This window comes from Ranitomeya variabilis, chromosome 2 (genome assembly GCF_051348905.1).
Source record: "Ranitomeya variabilis isolate aRanVar5 chromosome 2, aRanVar5.hap1, whole genome shotgun sequence".
Taxonomy (NCBI): Eukaryota; Metazoa; Chordata; class Amphibia; order Anura; family Dendrobatidae; genus Ranitomeya; species Ranitomeya variabilis.
The window spans coordinates 475,317,051-475,341,603 of record NC_135233.1 but is presented as its reverse complement, the minus strand read 5'-3'; the positions used below and the strand labels follow the sequence as shown (position 1 = coordinate 475,341,603).

Here is a 24,553-nt window from a genome sequence, read left to right as displayed (position 1 = left end):
AACCACACAGGACAGTGATGGGGAGATCTGGGATAAGATGGCCCTATCCCCCACAGTCACATCACCTAATCACAGAGGACAGTGATGGGGAGAGATCTGGGATAAGATGGCCCTATCCCCCCACAGTCACATCCCCTAATCACACAGGACAGTGATGGGGAGATCTGGGATAAGATGGCCCTATCCCCCCACAGTCACATCCCCTAATCACACAGGACAGTGATGGGGAGAGATCTGGGATAAGATGGCCCTATCCCCCACAGTCACATCCCCTAATCACACAGGACAGTGATGAGGGGAGATCTGGGATAAGATGGCCCTATCCCCCCCCCACAGTCACATCCCCTAATCACACAGGACAGTGATGGGGAGAGATCTGGGATAAGATGGCCCTATCCCCCACAGTCACATCCCCTAATCACAGAGGACAGTGATGGGGAGAGATCTGGAAGAAGATGGCCCTATCCCCCACAGTCACATCCCCTAATCACACAAGACAGTGATGGGGAGAGATCTGGAATAAGATGGCCCTATCCCCCCCACAGTCACATCCCCTAATCACACAGGACAGTGATGGGGAGAGATCTGGAATAAGATGGCCCTATCCCCCCACAGTCACATCCCCTAATCACAGAGGACAGTCATGGGGAGAGATCTGGGATAAGATGGCCCTATCCCCCACAGTCACATCCCCTAATCACACAGGACAGTGATGGGGGGAGATCTGGGATAAGATGGCCCTATCCCCCCCCACAGTCACATCCCCTAATCACACAGGACAGTGACGGGGAGAGATCTGGGATAAGATGGCCCTATCCCCCACAGTCACATCCCCTAATCACAGAGGACAGTGATGGGGAGAGATCTGGAAGAAGATGGCCCTATCCCCCCCACAGTCACATCCCCTAATCACACAGGACAGTGATGGGGGGAGATCTGGGATAAGATGGCCCTATCCCCCCAGAGTCACATCCCCTAATCACACAGGACAGTGATGGGGAGAGATCTGGGATAAGATGGCCCTATCCCCCCACAGTCACATCCCCTAATCACAGAGGACAGTGATGGGGAGAGATCTGGGATAAGATGGCCCTATCCCCCCACAGTCACATCCCCTAATCACAGAGGACAGTGATGGGGAGAGATCAGGGATAAGATGGCCCTATCCCCCACAGTCACATCCCCTAATCACAGAGGACAGTGATGGGGAGAGCTGGGATAAGATGGCCCTATCCCCCACAGTCACATCCCCTAATCACACAGGACAGTGATGGGGAGAGATCAGGGATAAGATGGCCCTATCCCCCACAGTCACATCCCCTAATCACACAGGACAGTGATGGGGAGAGATCTGGGATAAGATGGCCCTATCCCCCCACAGTCACATCCCCTAATCACAGAGGACAGTGATGGGGAGAGCTGGGATAAGATGGCCCTATCCCCCACAGTCACATCCCCTAATCACACAGGACAGTGATGGGGAGATCTGGGATAAGATGGCCCTATCCCCCACAGTCACATCCCCTAATCACAGAGGACAGTGATGGGGAGAGATCTGGGATAAGATGGCCCTATCCCCCACAGTCACATCCCCTAATCACACAGGACAGTGATGGGGAGATCTGGGATAAGATGGCCCTATCCCCCACAGTCACATCCCCTAATCACAGAGGACAGTGATGGGGAGAGATCTGGGATAAGATGGCCCTATCCCCCCACAGTCACATCCCCTAATCACAGAGGACAGTGATGGGGAGAGCTGGGATAAGATGGCCCTATCCCCCACAGTCACATCCCCTAATCACACAGGACAGTGATGGGGAGATCTGGGATAAGATGGCCCTATCCCCCACAGTCACATCCCCTAATCACACAGGACAGTGATGGGGACAGATCTGGAATAAGATGGCCCTATCCCCCCACAGTCACATCCCCTAATCACACAGGACAGTGACGGGGAGATCTGGGATAAGATGGCCCTATCCCCCACAGTCACATCCCCTAATCACACAGGACAGTGATGGGGAGAGATCTGGGATAAGATGGCCCTATCCCCCCACAGTCACATCCCCTAATCACACAGGACAGTGATGGGGAGATCTGGGATAAGATGGCCCTATCCCCCCACAGTCACATCCCCTAATCACAGAGGACAGTCATGGGGAGAGATCTGGGATAAGATGGCCCTATCCCCCACAGTCACATCCCCTAATCACACAGGACAGTGATGGGGGGAGATCTGGGATAAGATGGCCCTATCCCCCCCCACAGTCACATCCCCTAATCACACAGGACAGTGACGGGGAGAGATCTGGGATAAGATGGCCCTATCCCCCACAGTCACATCCCCTAATCACAGAGGACAGTGATGGGGAGAGATCTGGGATAAGATGGCCCTATCCCCCACAGTCACATCCCCTAATCACACAGGACAGTCATGGGGAGAGATCTGGGATAAGATGGCCCTATCCCCCACAGTCACATCCCCTAACCACACAGGACAGTGATGGGGAGATCTGGGATAAGATGGCCCTATCCCCCACAGTCACATCACCTAATCACAGAGGACAGTGATGGGGAGAGATCTGGGATAAGATGGCCCTATCCCCCCACAGTCACATCCCCTAATCACACAGGACAGTGATGGGGAGAGATCTGGGATAAGATGGCCCTATCCCCCACAGTCACATCCCCTAATCACACAGGACAGTGATGGGGGGAGATCTGGGATAAGATGGCCCTATCCCCCCCCCCACAGTCACATCCCCTAATCACACAGGACAGTGATGGGGAGAGATCTGGGATAAGATGGCCCTATCCCCCACAGTCACATCCCCTAATCACAGAGGACAGTGATGGGGAGAGATCTGGAAGAAGATGGCCCTATCCCCCACAGTCACATCCCCTAATCACACAAGACAGTGATGGGGAGAGATCTGGAATAAGATGGCCCTATCCCCCCCACAGTCACATCCCCTAATCACACAGGACAGTGATGGGGAGAGATCTGGAATAAGATGGCCCTATCCCCCCACAGTCACATCCCCTAATCACAGAGGACAGTCATGGGGAGAGATCTGGGATAAGATGGCCCTATCCCCCACAGTCACATCCCCTAATCACACAGGACAGTGATGGGGGGAGATCTGGGATAAGATGGCCCTATCCTGTGTGATTAGGGGATGTGACTGTGACTGTGGGGGGCACAGTCACATCCCCTAATCACACAGGACAGTGACGGGGAGAGATCTGGGATAAGATGGCCCTATCCCCCACAGTCACATCCCCTAATCACAGAGGACAGTGATGGGGAGAGATCTGGAAGAAGATGGCCCTATCCCCCACAGTCACATCCCCTAATCACACAAGACAGTGATGGGGAGAGATCTGGAATAAGATGGCCCTATCCCCCCCACAGTCACATCCCCTAATCACACAGGACAGTGATGGGGGGAGATCTGGGATAAGATGGCCCTATCCCCCCAGAGTCACATCCCCTAATCACACAGGACAGTGATGGGGAGAGATCTGGGATAAGATGGCCCTATCCCCCCACAGTCACATCCCCTAATCACAGAGGACAGTGATGGGGAGAGATCTGGGATAAGATGGCCCTATCCCCCCACAGTCACATCCCCTAATCACAGAGGACAGTGATGGGGAGAGATCAGGGATAAGATGGCCCTATCCCCCACAGTCACATCCCCTAATCACAGAGGACAGTGATGGGGAGAGCTGGGATAAGATGGCCCTATCCCCCACAGTCACATCCCCTAATCACACAGGACAGTGATGGGGAGAGATCAGGGATAAGATGGCCCTATCCCCCACAGTCACATCCCCTAATCACACAGGACAGTGATGGGGAGAGATCTGGGATAAGATGGCCCTATCCCCCCACAGTCACATCCCCTAATCACAGAGGACAGTGATGGGGAGAGCTGGGATAAGATGGCCCTATCCCCCACAGTCACATCCCCTAATCACACAGGACAGTGATGGGGAGATCTGGGATAAGATGGCCCTATCCCCCACAGTCACATCCCCTAATCACAGAGGACAGTGATGGGGAGAGATCTGGGATAAGATGGCCCTATCCCCCACAGTCACATCCCCTAATCACACAGGACAGTGATGGGGAGATCTGGGATAAGATGGCCCTATCCCCCACAGTCACATCCCCTAATCACAGAGGACAGTGATGGGGAGAGATCTGGGATAAGATGGCCCTATCCCCCCACAGTCACATCCCCTAATCACAGAGGACAGTGATGGGGAGAGCTGGGATAAGATGGCCCTATCCCCCACAGTCACATCCCCTAATCACACAGGACAGTGATGGGGAGATCTGGGATAAGATGGCCCTATCCCCCACAGTCACATCCCCTAATCACACAGGACAGTGATGGGGACAGATCTGGAATAAGATGGCCCTATCCCCCCACAGTCACATCCCCTAATCACACAGGACAGTGACGGGGAGATCTGGGATAAGATGGCCCTATCCCCCACAGTCACATCCCCTAATCACACAGGACAGTGATGGGGAGAGATCTGGGATAAGATGGCCCTATCCCCCCACAGTCACATCCCCTAATCACACAGGACAGTGATGGGGAGATCTGGGATAAGATGGCCCTATCCCCCACAGTCACATCCCCTAATCACACAGGACAGTGATGGGGGGAGATCTGGGATAAGATGGCCCTATCCCCCCCCCACAGTCACATCCACTAATCACAGAGGACAGTGATGGGGAGAGATCTGGGATAAGATGGCCCTATCCCCCACAGTCACATCCCCTAATCACACAGGACAGTGATGGGGAGATCTGGGATAAGATGGCCCTATCCCCCACAGTCACATCCCCTAATCACACAGGACAGTGATGGGGAGATCTGGGATAAGATGGCCCTATCCCCCCCACAGTCACATCCCCTAATCACACAGGACAGTGATGGGGAGAGATCTGGGATAAGATGGCCCTATCCCCCACAGTCACATCCCCTAATCACACAGGACAGTGATGGGGAGAGATCTGGGATAAGATGGCCCTATCCCCCCCCACAGTCACATCCCCTAATCACACAGGACAGTGATGGGGAGAGATCTGGGATAAGATGGCCCTATCCCCCACAGTCACATCCCCTAATCACAGAGGACAGTGATGGGGAGAGATCTGGAAGAAGATGGCCCTATCCCCCACAGTCACATCCCCTAATCACAAAGGACAGTGATGGGGAGAGATCTGGGATAAGATGGCCCTATCCCCCACAGTCACATCCCCTAATCACACAGGACAGTGATGGGGGGAGATCTGGGATAAGATGGCCCTATCCCCCCCCACAGTCACATCCCCTAATCACACAGGACAGTGATGGGGAGAGATCTGGGATAAGATGGCCCTATCCCCCCACAGTCACATCCCCTAATCACACAGGACAGTGACGGGGAGAGATCTGGGATAACATGGCCCTATCCCCCACAGTCACATCCCCTAATCACACAGGACAGTGACGGGGAGAGATCTGGGATAAGATGGCCCTATCCCCCACAGTCACATCCCCTAATCACACAGGACAGTGATGGGGGGAGATCTGGGATAAGATGGCCCTATCCCCCACAGTCACATCCCCTAATCACACAGAACAGTGATGGGGAGATCTGGGATAAAATGGCCCTATCCCCCACAGTCACATCCCCTAATCACACAGGACAGTGATGGGGAGAGCTGGGATAAGATGGCCCTATCCCCCCACAGTCACATCCCCTAATCACACAGGACAGTGATAGGAAGATCAGGGATAAGATGGCCCTATCCCCCCACAGTCACATCCCCTAATCACAGAGGACAGTGATGGGGAGAGATCTGGAATAAGATGACCCTATCCCCCCCACAGTCACATCCCCTAATCACACAGGACAGTGACGGGGAGAGATCTGGGATAAGATGGCCCTATCCCCCACAGTCACATCCCCTAATCACAGAGGACAGTGATGTGGAGAGATCTGGAATAAGATGGCCCTATCCCCCCACAGTCACATCCCCTAATCACAGAGGACAGTGATGGGGAGAGATCTGGGATAAGATGGCCCTATCCCCCACAGTCACATCCCCTAATCACACAGGACAGTCATGGGGAGAGATCTGGGATAAGATGGCCCTATCCCCCACAGTCACATCCCCTAACCACACAGGACAGTGATGGGGAGATCTGGGATAAGATGGCCCTATCCCCCACAGTCACATCACCTAATCACAGAGGACAGTGATGGGGAGAGATCTGGGATAAGATGGCCCTATCCCCCCACAGTCACATCCCCTAATCACACAGGACAGTGATGGGGAGATCTGGGATAAGATGGCCCTATCCCCCACAGTCACATCCCCTAATCACAGAGGACAGTGATGGGGAGAGATCTGGGATAAGATGGCCCTATCCCCCACAGTCACATCCCCTAATCACACAGGACAGTGATGGGGGGAGATCTGGGATAAGATGGCCCTATCCCCCCCCACAGTCACATCCCCTAATCACACAGGACAGTGATGGGGAGAGATCTGGGATAAGATGGCCCTATCCCCCCCACAGTCACATCCCCTAATCACAGAGGACAGTGATGGGGAGAGTTCTGGAATAAGATGGCGCCCTATCCCCCCACAGTCACATCCCCTAATCACAGAGGACAGTCATGGGGAGAGATCTGGGATAAGATGGCCCTATCCCCCACAGTCACATCCCCTAATCACACAGGACAGTGATGGGGGGAGATCTGGGATAAGATGGCCCTATCCCCCCCCACAGTCACATCCCCTAATCACACAGGACAGTGACGGGGAGAGATCTGGGATAAGATGGCCCTATCCCCCACAGTCACATCCCCTAATCACAGAGGACAGTGATGGGGAGAGATCTGGGATAAGATGGCCCTATCCCCCACAGTCACATCCCCTAATCACACAGGACAGTCATGGGGAGAGATCTGGGATAAGATGGCCCTATCCCCCACAGTCACATCCCCTAACCACACAGGACAGTGATGGGGAGATCTGGGATAAGATGGCCCTATCCCCCACAGTCACATCACCTAATCACAGAGGACAGTGATGGGGAGAGATCTGGGATAAGATGGCCCTATCCCCCCACAGTCACATCCCCTAATCACACAGGACAGTGATGGGGAGATCTGGGATAAGATGGCCCTATCCCCCCACAGTCACATCCCCTAATCACACAGGACAGTGATGGGGAGAGATCTGGGATAAGATGGCCCTATCCCCCACAGTCACATCCCCTAATCACACAGGACAGTGATGGGGGGAGATCTGGGATAAGATGGCCCTATCCCCCCCCCACAGTCACATCCCCTAATCACACAGGACAGTGATGGGGAGAGATCTGGGATAAGATGGCCCTATCCCCCACAGTCACATCCCCTAATCACAGAGGACAGTGATGGGGAGAGATCTGGAAGAAGATGGCCCTATCCCCCACAGTCACATCCCCTAATCACACAAGACAGTGATGGGGAGAGATCTGGAATAAGATGGCCCTATCCCCCCCACAGTCACATCCCCTAATCACACAGGACAGTGATGGGGAGAGATCTGGAATAAGATGGCCCTATCCCCCCACAGTCACATCCCCTAATCACAGAGGACAGTCATGGGGAGAGATCTGGGATAAGATGGCCCTATCCCCCACAGTCACATCCCCTAATCACACAGGACAGTGATGGGGGGAGATCTGGGATAAGATGGCCCTATCCCCCCCCACAGTCACATCCCCTAATCACACAGGACAGTGACGGGGAGAGATCTGGGATAAGATGGCCCTATCCCCCACAGTCACATCCCCTAATCACAGAGGACAGTGATGGGGAGAGATCTGGAAGAAGATGGCCCTATCCCCCACAGTCACATCCCCTAATCACACAAGACAGTGATGGGGAGAGATCTGGAATAAGATGGCCCTATCCCCCCCACAGTCACATCCCCTAATCACACAGGACAGTGATGGGGGGAGATCTGGGATAAGATGGCCCTATCCCCCCAGAGTCACATCCCCTAATCACACAGGACAGTGATGGGGAGAGATCTGGGATAAGATGGCCCTATCCCCCCACAGTCACATCCCCTAATCACAGAGGACAGTGATGGGGAGAGATCTGGGATAAGATGGCCCTATCCCCCCACAGTCACATCCCCTAATCACAGAGGACAGTGATGGGGAGAGATCAGGGATAAGATGGCCCTATCCCCCACAGTCACATCCCCTAATCACAGAGGACAGTGATGGGGAGAGCTGGGATAAGATGGCCCTATCCCCCACAGTCACATCCCCTAATCACACAGGACAGTGATGGGGAGAGATCAGGGATAAGATGGCCCTATCCCCCACAGTCACATCCCCTAATCACACAGGACAGTGATGGGGAGAGATCTGGGATAAGATGGCCCTATCCCCCCACAGTCACATCCCCTAATCACAGAGGACAGTGATGGGGAGAGCTGGGATAAGATGGCCCTATCCCCCACAGTCACATCCCCTAATCACACAGGACAGTGATGGGGAGATCTGGGATAAGATGGCCCTATCCCCCACAGTCACATCCCCTAATCACAGAGGACAGTGATGGGGAGAGATCTGGGATAAGATGGCCCTATCCCCCACAGTCACATCCCCTAATCACACAGGACAGTGATGGGGAGATCTGGGATAAGATGGCCCTATCCCCCACAGTCACATCCCCTAATCACAGAGGACAGTGATGGGGAGAGATCTGGGATAAGATGGCCCTATCCCCCCACAGTCACATCCCCTAATCACAGAGGACAGTGATGGGGAGAGCTGGGATAAGATGGCCCTATCCCCCACAGTCACATCCCCTAATCACACAGGACAGTGATGGGGAGATCTGGGATAAGATGGCCCTATCCCCCACAGTCACATCCCCTAATCACACAGGACAGTGATGGGGACAGATCTGGAATAAGATGGCCCTATCCCCCCACAGTCACATCCCCTAATCACACAGGACAGTGACGGGGAGATCTGGGATAAGATGGCCCTATCCCCCACAGTCACATCCCCTAATCACACAGGACAGTGATGGGGAGAGATCTGGGATAAGATGGCCCTATCCCCCCACAGTCACATCCCCTAATCACAGAGGACAGTCATGGGGAGAGATCTGGGATAAGATGGCCCTATCCCCCACAGTCACATCCCCTAATCACACAGGACAGTGATGGGGGGAGATCTGGGATAAGATGGCCCTATCCCCCCCCACAGTCACATCCCCTAATCACACAGGACAGTGACGGGGAGAGATCTGGGATAAGATGGCCCTATCCCCCACAGTCACATCCCCTAATCACAGAGGACAGTGATGGGGAGAGATCTGGGATAAGATGGCCCTATCCCCCACAGTCACATCCCCTAATCACACAGGACAGTCATGGGGAGAGATCTGGGATAAGATGGCCCTATCCCCCACAGTCACATCCCCTAACCACACAGGACAGTGATGGGGAGATCTGGGATAAGATGGCCCTATCCCCCACAGTCACATCACCTAATCACAGAGGACAGTGATGGGGAGAGATCTGGGATAAGATGGCCCTATCCCCCCACAGTCACATCCCCTAATCACACAGGGCAGTGATGGGGAGATCTGGGATAAGATGGCCCTATCCCCCCACAGTCACATCCCCTAATCACACAGGACAGTGATGGGGAGAGATCTGGGATAAGATGGCCCTATCCCCCACAGTCACATCCCCTAATCACACAGGACAGTGATGGGGGGAGATCTGGGATAAGATGGCCCTATCCCCCCCCCACAGTCACATCCCCTAATCACACAGGACAGTGATGGGGAGAGATCTGGGATAAGATGGCCCTATCCCCCACAGTCACATCCCCTAATCACAGAGGACAGTGATGGGGAGAGATCTGGAAGAAGATGGCCCTATCCCCCACAGTCACATCCCCTAATCACACAAGACAGTGATGGGGAGAGATCTGGAATAAGATGGCCCTATCCCCCCCACAGTCACATCCCCTAATCACACAGGACAGTGATGGGGAGAGATCTGGAATAAGATGGCCCTATCCCCCCACAGTCACATCCCCTAATCACAGAGGACAGTCATGGGGAGAGATCTGGGATAAGATGGCCCTATCCCCCACAGTCACATCCCCTAATCACACAGGACAGTGATGGGGGGAGATCTGGGATAAGATGGCCCTATCCCCCCCCACAGTCACATCCCCTAATCACACAGGACAGTGACGGGGAGAGATCTGGGATAAGATGGCCCTATCCCCCACAGTCACATCCCCTAATCACAGAGGACAGTGATGGGGAGAGATCTGGAAGAAGATGGCCCTATCCCCCACAGTCACATCCCCTAATCACACAAGACAGTGATGGGGAGAGATCTGGAATAAGATGGCCCTATCCCCCCCACAGTCACATCCCCTAATCACACAGGACAGTGATGGGGGGAGATCTGGGATAAGATGGCCCTATCCCCCCAGAGTCACATCCCCTAATCACACAGGACAGTGATGGGGAGAGATCTGGGATAAGATGGCCCTATCCCCCCACAGTCACATCCCCTAATCACAGAGGACAGTGATGGGGAGAGATCTGGGATAAGATGGCCCTATCCCCCCACAGTCACATCCCCTAATCACAGAGGACAGTGATGGGGAGAGATCAGGGATAAGATGGCCCTATCCCCCACAGTCACATCCCCTAATCACAGAGGACAGTGATGGGGAGAGCTGGGATAAGATGGCCCTATCCCCCACAGTCACATCCCCTAATCACACAGGACAGTGATGGGGAGAGATCAGGGATAAGATGGCCCTATCCCCCACAGTCACATCCCCTAATCACACAGGACAGTGATGGGGAGAGATCTGGGATAAGATGGCCCTATCCCCCCACAGTCACATCCCCTAATCACAGAGGACAGTGATGGGGAGAGCTGGGATAAGATGGCCCTATCCCCCACAGTCACATCCCCTAATCACACAGGACAGTGATGGGGAGATCTGGGATAAGATGGCCCTATCCCCCACAGTCACATCCCCTAATCACAGAGGACAGTGATGGGGAGAGATCTGGGATAAGATGGCCCTATCCCCCACAGTCACATCCCCTAATCACACAGGACAGTGATGGGGAGATCTGGGATAAGATGGCCCTATCCCCCACAGTCACATCCCCTAATCACAGAGGACAGTGATGGGGAGAGATCTGGGATAAGATGGCCCTATCCCCCCACAGTCACATCCCCTAATCACAGAGGACAGTGATGGGGAGAGCTGGGATAAGATGGCCCTATCCCCCACAGTCACATCCCCTAATCACACAGGACAGTGATGGGGAGATCTGGGATAAGATGGCCCTATCCCCCACAGTCACATCCCCTAATCACACAGGACAGTGATGGGGACAGATCTGGAATAAGATGGCCCTATCCCCCCACAGTCACATCCCCTAATCACACAGGACAGTGACGGGGAGATCTGGGATAAGATGGCCCTATCCCCCACAGTCACATCCCCTAATCACACAGGACAGTGATGGGGAGAGATCTGGGATAAGATGGCCCTATCCCCCCACAGTCACATCCCCTAATCACACAGGACAGTGATGGGGAGATCTGGGATAAGATGGCCCTATCCCCCACAGTCACATCCCCTAATCACACAGGACAGTGATGGGGGGAGATCTGGGATAAGATGGCCCTATCCCCCCCCCACAGTCACATCCCCTAATCACAGAGGACAGTGATGGGGAGAGATCTGGGATAAGATGGCCCTATCCCCCACAGTCACATCCCCTAATCACACAGGACAGTGATGGGGAGATCTGGGATAAGATGGCCCTATCCCCCACAGTCACATCCCCTAATCACACAGGACAGTGATGGGGGGAGATCTGGGATAAGATGGCCCTATCCCCCCAGAGTCACATCCCCTAAACACAGAGGACAGTGATGGGGAGAGATCTGGAATAAGATGGCCCTATCCCCCCACAGTCACATCCCCTAATCACACAGGACAGTGATGGGGAGATCTGGGATAAGATGGCCCTATCCCCCACAGTCACATCCCCTAATCACACAGGACAGTGATGGGGAGATCTGGGATAAGATGGCCCTATCCCCCCACAGTCACATCCCCTAATCACAAAGGACAGTGATGGGGGGAGATCTGGGATAAGATGGCCCTATCCCCCCCCCCACAGTCACATCCCCTAATCACAGAGGACAGTGATGGGGAGAGATCTGGGATAAGATGGCCCTATCCCCCCACAGTCACATCCCCTAATCACACAGGACAGTGATGGGGAGAGATCTGGGATAAGATGGCCCTATCCCCCACAGTCACATCCCCTAATCACACAGGACAGTGATGGGGAGATCTGGGATAAGATGGCCCTATCCCCCACAGTCACATCCCCTAATCGCACAGGACAGTGATGGGGAGAGCTGGGATAAGATGGCCCTATCCCCCACAGTCACATCCCCTAATCACACAGGACAGTGATGGGGACAGATCTGGGATAAAATGGCCCTATCCCCCACAGTCACATCCCCTAATCACAGAGGACAGTGATGGGGAGAGCTGGGATAAGATGGCCCTATCCCCCCACAGTCACATCCCCTAATCTTTGGGGGGGGGGGGAGAGACATAACCGGATCCAGCACGGTGTCGTCCTATGGTCTGTGCACTGGCAGAAATTAGTGATGTCCTCGCTCCACCAGCTCCCGGACCGCTGCCGTCTGTGATTGGCTGCAGCAGTCAAGTGACTTTGAGCTGTGTATAATCATAAACCATCTGATGACGAGCTGCTCAAAGCTAAAAGTGAGCGCTGCAGCCAATCACAGACTGCAGCGGTCCGGGAGCTGGTCGTGTGGTGACTATGGCTGGTGGGTGCAGGGAGGTGCACACCTGAGCACTGATAAGGGGGCACTAATGTAATAAATGCCTAATGTGGAAGCCTTGGTGTGCAGTAAGTCCCACTACACCTGCTGGGACTTGTAGTACCACCACAACACCTCACCTGGGAGTGACGCTAGATAAGCCAATGTCAGGCTGGCAGCCATAATAACAGCGTGCCTGTGACGTCACCACTAGCTTATATGAGGAAGGAGAGCAGGTAGACGCAGTGACGTCACGGCACACCGCGCAGGTAACGCACACTGAAGACGTGTCTTACGTTGCCGAGCACCGCGTCCTTCACCCTCCGGGGTCTGCTCACCGCATAGTTCGTGTGATCGGCCCTACTCTGGCAATCAGCGTCCGGAAGCCAGCAACACAAGGAGATCTCCTTCCGGGTCACACTGGTGGGTGGTGACGTCAGGTCAGCAGTGAAGGCCGCCCCCGACGTGACGTCACGGCGCTTGTGAGATTCCCCGGTTACCATGGAGACTGCCGGCAGAGGCGGAAGCTGTCACGTCTGCACTGTAGACAGAGGGGTGGGGCATGTGAAGCGCATGCGTCGTGCTGGCCGTGCTGCCGTGACGAGGGGAGCTCACTCGCCTCAGTGCCTCAGTGCCTCCAGTCACTGACACTCGGCGAGCAGAAACAACTTTATTCATTTATTTATATCCAGTAACTGAAATATTTATGGGGCCTAATTGATTGAATGTTATTGTTTTATGGAATTGCGGTAACTGAAATACTGCACTTCTGTCATTTAGATATTTTTATGGTTAGTGTTTCCTAATCCCGTTAGTTAATCTTAAATTTTGATACATTAGACTTTTACTGACAAGGCAAAAGCAAATATGTTTCATTATTATTATTTTATTGGTGGATAAGTGTGAATAATTTAAATTTGTATATATTTTTTATTTATGCTGTTAGACACTAACGCTAATCAGACGTGAGGTGAAAGCTCGGGCTAATCAGACGTGTGCGGAGAGAGCTCGGGATAATCAGACGTGTGCGGAGAGAGCTCGGGCTAATCAGACGTGTGCGGTGAGAGCACGGGCTAATCAGACGTGTGCGGAGAGAGCTCGGGCTAATCAGACGTGTGAGGAGAGAGCTTGGGCTAATCAGACGTGTGCGGAGAGAGCTCGGGATAATCAGACGTGTGCGGAGAGAGCTCGGGCTAATCAGACGTGTGCGGTGAGAGCACGGGCTAATCAGACGTGTGCGGAGAGAGCTCGGGCTAATCAGACGTGTGCGGAGAGAGCTTGGGCTAATCAGACGTGTGAGGGGAGAGCTCGGGCTAATCACGTGTGCGGAGAGAGCTCGGGCTAATCAGACGTGTGCGGAGAGAGCTCAAGATAATCAGACGTGTGGGGAGAGAGCTCAGGCTAATCAGACGTGCACGGAGAGAGCTCGGGATAATCAGACGTGTGAGGGGAGAGCTCGGGATAATCAGACGTGAGGTGAAAGCTCGGGCTAATCAGACGTGTGCGGAGAGAGCTCAGGCTAATCAGATGTGTGCGGTGAGAGCTCGGGCTAATCAGATGTGTGCGGTGAGAGCTCGGGCTAATCAGACGTGTGCGGTGAGAGCTCGGGCTAATCAGACGTGTGCGGAGAGAGCTCGGGCTAATCAGACGTGTGCGGAGAGAGCTCGGGCTAATCAGACGTGTGCGGAGAGAGCTTGGGCTAATCAGACGTGTGCGGAGAGAGCTTGGGCTAATCAGACGTGTGAGGTGAGAGCTCGGGCTAATCAGACGTGTGCGGAGAGAGCTCGGGCTACTCAGACGTGTGCGGAGAGAGCTTGGGCTAATCAGACGTGTGAGGGGAGAGCGCGGGCTAATCACGTGTGCGGAGAGAGCTCGGGCTAATCAGACATGAGCGGAGAGAGCTCGGGATAATCAGATGTGTACGGAGAGAGCTCAAGATAATCAGACGTGTGGGGAGAGAGCTCAGGCTAATCAGACGTGCGCGGAGAGAGCTCGGGATAATCAGCCGTGTGAGGGGAGAGCTCGGGATAATCAGACGTGAGGTGAAAGCTCGGGCTAATCAGACGTGTGCGGAGAGAGCTCAGGCTAATTAGATGTGTGCGGTGAGAGCTCGGGCTAATCAGACGTGTGCGGTGAGAGCTCGGGCTAATCAGACGTGTGCGGTGAGAGCTCGGGCTAATCAGACGTGTGCGGTGAGAGCTCGGGCTAATCAGACGTGTGCGGAGAGAGCTCGGGCTAATCAGACGCGTGCGGAGAAAGCTAGGGCTAATCAGACGTGTGCAGTGAGAGCTCGGGCTAATCAGACGTGTGAGGAGAGCTCAAGATAATCAGACGTGTGGGGAGAGAGCTCGGGCTAATCAGATGTGCGCGGAGAGAGCTCGGGATAATCAGATGTGTGAGGGGAGAGCTCGGGATAATCAGACGTGTGAGGAGAGAGCTTGGGCTAATCAGACGTGTGAGGGGAGAGCTCGGGCTAATCACGTGTGCGGAGAGAGCTCGGGCTAATCAGACATGAGCGGAGAGAGCTCGGGATAATCAGATCTGTGCGGAGAGAGCTCAAGATAATCAGACGTGTGGGGAGAGAGCTCGGGCTAATCAGACGTGCGCGGAGAGAGCTCGGGATAATCAGACGTGTGAGGGGAGAGCTCGGGATAATCAGACGTGTGAGGAGAGAGCTTGGGCTAATCAGACGTGTGTGGAGAGAGCTCGGGATAATCAGACGTGTGAGGGGAGAGCTCTGGATAATCAGACGTGTGAGGAGAGAGCTTGGGCTAATCAGACGTGTGCGGAGAGAGCTCGGGATAGTCAGACGAGTGAGGGGAGAGCTCGGGATAATCAGACGTGTGAGGAGAGAGCTTGGGCTAATCAGACGTGTGCGGTGAGAGCTAGGGCTAATCAGACGTGTGCGGAGAGAGCTCGGGCTAATCAGACGTGTGCGGAGAGAGCTCGGGCTAATCAGACGTGAGGTGAAAGCTCGGGCTAATCAGACGTGTGCGGAGAGAGCTCGGGCTATTCAGATGTGTGCGGTGAGAGCTCGGGATAATCAGACGTGTGAGGAGAGAGCTTGGGATAATCAGACGTGTGAGGAGAGAGCTTGGGCTAATCAGACGTGTGAGGGGAGAGCTCGGGATAATCAGATGTGTGCGGAGAGAGCTTGGGCTAATCAGACATGTGAGGGGAGAGCTCAGGATAATCAGATGTGTGAGGAGAGCTCGAGATAATCAGACGTGTGCGGAGAAAGCTTGGGATAATCAGACGTGTGCTGAGAGAGCTCAGGCTAATCATACGTGTGAGGAGACAGCTCGGGATAATCAGACGTGTGGGAAGAGAGCTTGGGATAATCAGAGGTGTGGGAAGGGAGCTCGGGTTAATCAGACGTGTGTGGAGAGAGCTCGGGCTAATCAGACGTGTGAGGAGAGAGCTTGGGCTAATCAGACGTGTGCGGAGAGAGCTCGGGATAATCAGACTTGTGAGGGGAGAGCTCAGGCTAATCACGTGTGCGGAGAGAGCTCGGGCTAATCAGACATGAGCGGAGAGAGCTCGGGATAATCAGATGTGTGCGGAGAGAGCTCAAGATAATCAGACGTGTGGGGAGAGAGCTCGGGCTAATCAGACGTGCGCGGAGAGAGCTCGGGATAATCAGACGTGTGAGGAGAGAGCTCAGGATAATCAGACGTGTGAGGAGAGAGCTTGGGCTAATCAGACGTGTGCGGAGAGAGCTCGGGATAATCAGACGTGTGAGGGGAGAGCTCGGGATAATCAGACGTGTGAGGAGAGAGCTTGGGCTAATCAGACGTGTGCGGAGAGAGCTCGGGATAATCAGACGAGTGAGGGGAGAGCTCGGGATAATCAGACGTGTGAGGAGAGAGCTTGGGCTAATCAGACGTGTGCGGTGAGAGCTCGGGCTAATCAGACGTGTGCGGAGAGAGCTCGGGCTAATCAGATGTGTGCGGAGAGAGCTCGGGCTAATCAGACGTGAGGTGAAAGCTCGGGCTAATCAGACGTGTGCGGAGAGAGCTCGGGCTAATTAGATGTGTGCGGTGAGAGCTCGGGATAATCAGACGTGTGAGGGGAGAGCTTGGGATAATCAGACGCGTGAGGAGAGAGCTTGGGCTAATCAGACGTGTGAGGGGAGAGCTCGGGATAATCAGACGTGTGCGGAGAGAGCTCGGGCTAATCAGACATGTGAGGGGAGAGCTCAGGATAATCAGACGTGTGAGGAGAGCTCGGCATAATCAGACGTGTGCGGAGAGAGCCCGGGATAATTAGACGTGCTCGGAGAGCTCGGGCTAATCAGACGTGTGCGGAGAAAGCTTGGGATAATCAGACGTGTGCGGAGAGAGCTCAGGCTAATCATACGTGTGAGGAGAGAGCTCGGGATAATCAGACGTGTGGGAAGAGAGCTTGGGATAATCAGAGGTGTGGGAAGGGAGCTCGGGCTAATCAGACGTGTGTGGAGAGAGCTCGGGCTAATCAGACGTGTGAGGAAAGAGCTTGGGCTAATCAGACGTGTGCGGAGAGAGCTCGGGATAATCAGACGTGTGAGGGGAGAGCTCGGGATAATCAGACGTGTGAGGGGAGAGCTCGGGATAATCAGACGTGTGAGGAGAGAGCTTGGGCTAATCAGACGTGTGCGGAGAGAGCTCGGGATAGTCAGACGAGTGAGGAGAGAGCTCGGGATAATCAGACGTGTGAGGAGAGAGCTTGGGCTAATCAGACGTGTGCGGTGAGAGCTAGGGCTAATCAGACGTGTGCGGAGAGAGGTCGGGCTAATCAGACATGTGCGGAGAGAGCTCGGGCTAATCAGACGTGAGGTGAAAGCTCGGGCTAATCAGACGTGTGCGGAGAGAGCTCGGGCTATTCAGATGTGTGCGGTGAGAGCTCGGGATAATCAGACGTGTGAGGGGAGAGCTCGGGATAATCAGACGTGTGAGGAGAGAGCTTGGGCTAATCAGACGTGTGAGGGGAGAGCTCGGGATAATCAGATGTGTGCGGAGAGAGCTTGGGCTAATCAGACATGTGAGGGGAGAGCTCAGGATAATCAGACGTGTGAGGAGAGCTCGAGATAATCAGACGTGTGCGGAGAAAGCTTGGGATAATCAGACGTGTGCGGAGAGAGCTCAGGCTAATCATACGTGTGAGGAGAGAGCTCGGGATAATCAGACGTGTGGGAAGAGAGCTTGGGATAATCAGAGGTGTGGGAAGGGAGCTCGGGTTAATCAGACGTGTGTGGAGAGAGCTCGGGCTAATCAGACGTGTGAGGAGAGAGCTTGGGCTAATCAGACGTGTGCGGAGAGAGCTCGGGATAATCAGATGTGTGAGGGGAGAGCTCAGGCTAATCACGTGTGCGGAGAGAGCTCGGGCTAATCAGACATGAGCGGAGAGAGCTCGGGATAATCAGATGTGTGCGGAGAGAGCTCAAGATAATCAGACGTGTGGGGAGAGAGCTCGGGCTAATCAGACGTGCGCGGAGAGAGCTCGGGATAATCAGACGTGTGAGGAGAGAGCTCAGGATAATCAGACGTGTGAGGAGAGAGCTTGGGCTAATCAGACGTGTGCGGAGAGAGCTCGGGATAATCAGACGTGTGAGGGGAGAGCTCGGGATAATCAGACGTGTGAGGAGAGAGCTTGGGCTAATCAGACGTGTGCGTAGAGAGCTCGGGATAATCAGACGAGTGAGGGGAGAGCTCGGGATAATCAGACGTGTGAGGAGAGAGCTTGGGCTAATCAGACGTGTGCGGTGAGAGCTCGGGCTAATCAGACGTGTGCGGAGAGAGCTCGGGCTAATCAGATGTGTGCGGAGAGAGCTCGGGCTAATCAGACGTGAGGTGAAAGCTCGGGCTAATCAGACGTGTGCGGAGAGAGCTCGGGCTAATTAGATGTGCGCGGTGAGAGCTCGGGATAATCAGACGTGTGAGGGGAGAGCTTGGGATAATCAGACGCGTGAGGAGAGAGCTTGGGCTAATCAGACGTGTGAGGGGAGAGCTCGGGATAATCAGACGTGTGCGGAGAGAGCTCGGGCTAATCAGACATGTGAGGGGAGAGCTCAGGATAATCAGACGTGTGAGGAGAGCTCGGCATAATCAGACGTGTGCGGAGAGAGCCCGGGATAATTAGACGTGCTCGGAGAGCTCGGGCTAATCAGACGTGTGCGGAGAAAGCTTGGGATAATCAGACGTGTGCGGAGAGAGCTCAGGCTAATCATACGTGTGAGGAGAGAGCTCGGGATAATCAGACGTGTGGGAAGAGAGCTTGGGATAATCAGAGGTGTGAGAAGGGAGCTCGGGCTAATCAGACGTGTGTGGAGAGAGCTCGGGCTAATCAGACGTGTGAGGAGAGAGCTTGGGCTAATCAGACGTGTGCGGAGAGAGCTCGGGATAATCAGACGTGTGAGGGGAGAGCTCGGGATAATCAGACGTGTGAGGAGAGACCTTGGGCTAATCAGACGTGTGCGGAGAGAGCTCGGGATAATCAGACGTGTGAGGGGAGAGCTCGGGATAATCAGACGTGTGAGGAGAGAGCTTGGGCTAATCAGACGTGTGCGGAGAGAGCTCGGGATAATCAGACGAGTGAAGGGAGAGCTCGGGATAATCAGACGTGTGAGGAGAGAGCTTGGGCTAATCAGACGTGTGCGGTGAGAGCTCGGGCTAATCAGACGTGTGCGGAGAGAGCTCGGGCTAATCAGACGTGTGCGGAGAGAGCTCGGGCTAATCAGACGTGAGGTGAAAGCTCGGGCTAATCAGACGTGTGCGGAGAGAGCTCGGGCTAATCAGATGTGTGCGGTGAGAGCTCGGGATAATCAGACGTGTGAGGGGAGAGCTCGGGATAATCAGACGTGTGAGGAGAGCTCGGGCTAATCAGACGTGTGCGGAGAGAGCTCGGGATAATCAGACGTGTGAGGAGAGAGCTCGGGATAATTAGACATGTGAGGGGAGAGCTCGGGATAATCAGACGTGTGCGGAGAGAGCTTGGGCTAATCAGACATGTGAGGGGAGAGCTCGGGATAATCAGACGTGTGTGCGGAGAGAGCTTGGGCTAATCAGACATGTGAGGGGAGAGCTCGGGATAATCAGACGTGTGCGGAGAAAGCTTGGGATAATCAGACGTGTGCGGAGAGAGCTCGGGCTAATCAGACGTGTGCGGAGAGAGCTTGGGCTAATCAGACGTGTGAGGTGAGAGCTCGGGCTAATCAGACGTGTGCGGAGAGAGCTCGGGCTAATCAGACGTGTGCGGAGAGAGCTTGGGCTAATCAGACGTGTGAGGGGAGAGCTCGGGCTAATCACGTGTGCGGAGAGAGCTCGGGCTAATCAGACATGAGCGGAGAGAGCTCGGGATAATCAGATGTGTACGGAGAGAGCTCAAGATAATCAGACGTGTGGGGAGAGAGCTCAGGCTAATCAGACGTGCGCAGAGAGAGCTCGGGATAATCAGACGTGTGAGGAGAGAGCTCGGGATAATCAGACGTGTGAGGGGAGAGCTCGGGATAATCAGACGTGAGGTGAAAGCTCGGGCTAATCAGACGTGTGCGGAGAGAGCTCAGGCTAATCAGATGTGTGCGGTGAGAGCTCGGGCTAATCAGACGTGTGCGGTGAGAGCTCGGGCTAATCAGACGTGTGCGGTGAGAGCTCGGGCTAATCAGACGTGTGCGGAGAGAGCTCGGGCTAATCAGACGTGTGCGGAGAGAGCTCGGGCTAATCAGACGTGTGCGGAGAGAGCTCGGGCTAATCAGACGTGTGCGGAGAGAGCTTGGGCTAATCAGACGTGTGAGGGGAGAGCTCGGGCTAATCAGACATGACCGGAGAGAGCTCGGGATAATCAGATGTGTACGGAGAGAGCTCAAGATAATCAGACGTGTGGGGAGAGAGCTCAGGCTAATCAGACGTGCGCGGAGAGAGCTCGGGATAATCAGACGTGTGAGGGGAGAGCTCGGAATAATCAGACGTGAGGTGAAAGCTCGGGCTAATCAGACGTGTGCGGAGAGAGCTCAGGCTAATCAGATGTGTGCGATGAGAGCTCGGGCTAATCAGACGTGTGCGGTGAGAGCTCGGGCTAATCAGACGTGTGCGGTGAGAGCTCGGGCTAATCAGACGTGTGCGGTGAGAGCTCGGGCTAATCAGACGTGTGCGGAGAGAGCTCGGGCTAATCAGACGCGTGCGGAGAAAGCTAGGGCTAATCAGACGTGTGCAGTGAGAGCTCGGGCTAATCAGACGTGTGAGGAGAGAGCTCAAGATAATCAGACGTGTGGGGAGAGAGCTCAGGCTAATCAGACGTGCGCGGAGAGAGCTCGGGATAATCAGACGTGTGAGGGGAGAGCTCGGGATAATCAGACGTGAGGTGAAAGCTCGGGCTAATCAGACGTGTGCGGAGAGAGCTCAGGCTAATTAGATGTGTGCGGTGAGAGCTCGGGCTAATCAGACGTGTGCGGTGAGAGCTCGGGCTAATCAGACGTGTGCGGTGAGAGCTCGGGCTAATCAGACGTGTGCGGAGAGAGCTCGGGCTAATCAGACGCGTGCGGAGAAAGCTAGGGCTAATCAGACGTGTGCAGTGAGAGCTTGGGCTAATCAGACGTGTGAGGAGAGCTCAAGATAATCAGACGTGTGGGGAGAGAGCTCGGGCTAATCAGACGTGCGCGGAGAGAGCTCGGGATAATCAGACGTGTGAGGGGAGAGCTCGGGATAATCAGACGTGTGAGGAGAGAGCTTGGGCTAATCAGACGTGTGAGGGGAGAGCTCGGGCTAATCACGTGTGCGGAGAGAGCTCGGGCTAATCAGACATGAGCGGAGAGAGCTCGGGATAATCAGATCTGTGCGGAGAGAGCTCAAGATAATCAGACGTGTGGGGAGAGAGCTCGGGCTAATCAGACGTGCGCGGAGAGAGCTCGGGATAATCAGACGTGTGAGGGGAGAGCTCGGGATAATCAGACGTGTGAGGAGAGAGCTTGGGCTAATCAGACGTGTGTGGAGAGAGCTCGGGATAATCAGACGTGTGAGGGGAGAGCTCGGGATAATCAGACGTGTGAGGAGAGAGCTTGGGCTAATCAGACGTGTGCGGAGAGAGCTCGGGATAGTCAGACGAGTGAGGGGAGAGCTCGGGATAATCAGACGTGTGAGGAGAGAGCTTGGGCTAATCAGACGTGTGCGGTGAGAGCTAGGGCTAATCAGACGTGTGCGGAGAGAGCTCGGGCTAATCAGACGTGTGCGGAGAGAGCTCGGGCTAATCAGACGTGAGGTGAAAGCTCGGGCTAATCAGACGTGTGCGGAGAGAGCTCGGGCTATTCAGATGTGTGCGGTGAGAGCTCGGGATAATCAGACGTGTGAGGGGAGAGCTCGGGATAATCAGACGTGTGAGGAGAGAGCTTGGGCTAATCAGACGTGTGAGGGGAGAGCTTGGGATAATCAGATGTGTGCGGAGAGAGCTTGGGCTAATCAGACATGTGAGGGGAGAGCTCAGGATAATCAGACGTGTGAGGAGAGCTCGAGATAATCAGACGTGTGCGGAGAAAGCTTGGGATAATCAGACGTGTGCGGAGAGAGCTCAGGCTAATCATACGTGTGAGGAGAGAGCTCGGGATAATCAGACGTGTGGGAAGAGAGCTTGGGATAATCAGAGGTGTGGGAAGGGAGCTCGGGCTAATCAGACGTGTGTGGAGAGAGCTCGGGCTAATCAGACGTGTGAGGAGAGAGCTTGGGCTAATCAGACGTGTGCGGAGAGAGCTCGGGATAATCGGACGTGTGAGGGGAGAGCTCAGGCTAATCACGTGTGCGGAGAGAGCTCGGGCTAATCAGACATGAGCGGAGAGAGCTCGGGATAATCAGATGTGTGCGGAGAGAGCTCAAGATAATCAGACGTGTGGGGAGAGAGCTCGGGCTAATCAGACGTGCGCGGAGAGAGCTCGGGATAATCAGACGTGTGAGGAGAGAGATCGGGATAATCAGACGTGTGAGGAGAGAGCTTGGGCTAATCAGACGTGTGCGGAGAGAGCTCGGGATAATCAGACTTGTGAGGGGAGAGCTCGGGATAATCAGACGTGTGAGGAGAGAGCTTGGGCTAATCAGACGTGTGCGGAGAGAGCTCGGGATAATCAGACGAGTGAGGGGAGAGCTCGGGATAATCAGACGTGTGAGGAGAGAGCTTGGGCTAATCAGACGTGTGCGGTGAGAGCTCGGGCTAATCAGACGTGTGCGGAGAGAGCTCGGGCTAATCAGATGTGTGCGGAGAGAGCTCGGGCTAATCAGACGTGAGGTGAAAGCTCGGGCTAATCAGACGTGTGCGGAGAGAGCTCGGGCTAATTAGATGTGTGCGGTGAGAGCTCGGGATAATCAGACGTGTGAGGGGAGAGCTTGGGATAATCAGACGTGTGAGGAGAGAGCTTGGGCTAATCAGACGTGTGAGGGGAGAGCTCGGGATAATCAGACGTGTGCGGAGAGAGCTCGGGCTAATCAGACATGTGAGGGGAGAGCTCAGGATAATCAGACGTGTGAGGAGAGCTCGGCATAATCAGACGTGTGCGGAGAGAGCCCGGGATAATTAGACGTGCTCGGAGAGCTCGGGCTAATCAGACGTGTGCGGAGAAAGCTTGGGATAATCAGACGTGTGCGGAGAGAGCTCAGGCTAATCATACGTGTGAGGAGAGAGCTCGGGATAATCAGACGTGTGGGAAGAGAGCTTGGGATAATCAGAGGTGTGGGAAGGGAGCTCGGGCTAATCAGACGTGTGTGGAGAGAGCTCGGGCTAATCAGACGTGTGAGGAGAGACCTTGGGCTAATCAGACGTGTGCGGAGAGAGCTCGGGATAATCAGACGTGTGAGGGGAGAGCTCGGGATAATCAGACGTGTGAGGAGAGAGCTTGGGCTAATCAGACGTGTGCGAAGAGAGCTCGGGATAATCAGACGAGTGAAGGGAGAGCTCGGGATAATCAGACGTGTGAGGAGAGAGCTTGGGCTAATCAGACGTGTGCGGTGAGAGCTCGGGCTAATCAGACGTGTGCGGAGAGAGCTCGGGCTAATCAGACGTGTGCGGAGAGAGCTCGGGCTAATCAGACGTGAGGTGAAAGCTCGGGCTAATCAGACGTGTGCGGAGAGAGCTCGGGCTAATCAGATGTGTGCGGTGAGAGCTCGGGATAATCAGACGTGTGAGGGGAGAGCTCGGGATAATCAGACGTGTGAGGAGAGCTCGGGCTAATCAGACGTGTGCGGAGAGAGCTCGGGATAATCAGACGTGTGAGGAGAGAGCTCGGGATAATTAGACATGTGAGGGGAGAGCTCGGGATAATCAGAAGTGTGCGGAGAGAGCTTGGGCTAATCAGACATGTGAGGGGAGAGCTCGGGATAATCAGACGTGTGCGGAGAGAGCTTGGGCTAATCAGACATGTGAGGGGAGAGCTCGGGATAATCAGACGTGTGAGGAGAGCTCGGGATAATCAGACGTGTGCGGAGAGAGCCCGGGATAATTAGACGTGCTCGGAGAGCTCGGGCTAATCAGACGTGTGCGGAGAAAGCTTGGGATAATCAGACGTGTGCGGAGAGAGCTCAGGCTAATCATACGTGTGAGGAGAGAGCTCGGGATAATCAGACGTGTGGGAAGAGAGCTCGGGATAATCAGAGG

The 24,553-nt window shown here is 54.6% G+C and overlaps 1 protein-coding gene across 3 annotated transcripts in view; it reads right to left on the bottom strand.

Annotated features, from left to right (window-relative positions):
* Positions 1-13,409, bottom strand: part of PHRF1 (PHD and ring finger domains 1) — a 58,405-nt gene extending 44,996 nt beyond the window's left edge. The window contains exon 1 of one of the 3 annotated variants that reach the window (XM_077287790.1): positions 13,246-13,409. The gene's annotated coding sequence lies outside the window, so the exon portion shown is untranslated. The remainder of the gene's footprint in view (positions 1-13,245) is intronic. The other 2 variants (XM_077287792.1, XM_077287791.1) reach the window with 2 other exon arrangements.
* Positions 13,410-24,553: the final 11,144 nt, after the last annotated feature.